This window comes from Phalangium opilio, unplaced genomic scaffold, assembly GCF_054372755.1.
Source record: "Phalangium opilio isolate 3A_F unplaced genomic scaffold, DU_Popi_V2 ptg001675l_1, whole genome shotgun sequence".
Taxonomy (NCBI): Eukaryota; Metazoa; Arthropoda; class Arachnida; order Opiliones; family Phalangiidae; genus Phalangium; species Phalangium opilio.
This window is the reverse complement of record NW_028324261.1, coordinates 1,560,657-1,561,874: the sequence shown is the minus strand read 5'-3', so window position 1 is coordinate 1,561,874 and position 1,218 is coordinate 1,560,657. Positions and strand designations below refer to the sequence as shown.

The window sequence follows — 1,218 nt, the reverse complement described above, 5'->3', positions numbered from 1 at the left end:
CGCTCCCGGATGGGCTCGAACCACCAACCTATTGGTTAATAGCCGAACGCGCTAACCATTGAGCCACGGAAGCTCAGAAATTAAATGGTTGTCAGCTATTGTGGAAAAACTTTAGCTTTCTACGTTACATTTGAGACCCCACAACACCTTTCCCGGGTGGGCTCGAACCACCAACCTTTCGATTAACAGCTGAACGCGCTAACCATAGCGCCACGGGAGCCCAAAAATTAAATGCTCGTCAGGTATTGTGTAAAAACCTTGACTTTTAACGTCACATCTGAGACCTCACAACACCGCTCCCGGATGGGCTCTAACCACCAACCTATTGGTTAACAGCCGAACGCGCTAACCATTGCGCCACGGAAGCCCAAAAGTTAAATGCTCGTCAGGTATTATGTAAAAACCTTGACTTTTTACGTCACATCTGAGACCTCACAACACCGCTCCCGGATGGGGTCGAACCACCAACCTATTGGTTAACAGCCGAACGCGCTAACCATTGCGCCACGGAAGCCCAAAAGTTAAATGATCGTTAGGTATTGTGTAAAAACCTTGACTTTTTACGTCACATCTGAGACCTCACAACACCGCTCCCGGATGGGGTCGAACCACCAACCTATTGGTTAACAGCCGAACGCGCTAACCATTGCGCCACGGAAGCCCAAAATTTAAATGGTCGTCATTTATTGTGCAAAAACTTTGGCTTTCTACGTTACATTTCAGATCCCACAACACCGCTCCCGGGTGGGCTCGAACCACGTACCTATTGGTTAACAGCCGAACGCGCTAACCATTGAGCCACGGAAGCTCCGAAATTAAATGGTTGTCAGGTATTGTGGAAAACCTTGACTTTTTACGTCACATCTGAGACCTCACAACACGGCTCCCGGATGGGCTCGAACCACCAACCTATTGGTTAACAGCCGAACGTGCTAACCATTGCGCCACGGAAGCCCAAAAATTAAATGGTCGTCAAGTATTGTGGAAAAACTTTGGCTTTCTACGTTACATTTGAGATCACACAACACCGCTCCCGGATGGGCTCGAACCACCAACCTATTGGTTAACAGCCGATCGCGCTAACCATTGAGCCACGGAAGCTCAGAAATTAAATGGTTGTCAGCTATTGTGGAAAAACTTTAGCTTTCTACGTTACATTTGAGACCCCACAACACCTTTCCCGGGTGGGCTCGAACCACCAACCTTTCGATTAACAGC

The 1,218-nt window shown here is 48.3% G+C and overlaps 1 non-coding gene across 1 annotated transcript; it reads right to left on the bottom strand.

Annotated features, from left to right (window-relative positions):
* Window positions 1-73, bottom strand: TRNAN-AUU (transfer RNA asparagine (anticodon AUU)). Its single transcript has one exon. It is a non-coding gene; the product is annotated as a tRNA-Asn (tRNA).
* Window positions 74-1,218: the final 1,145 nt, after the last annotated feature.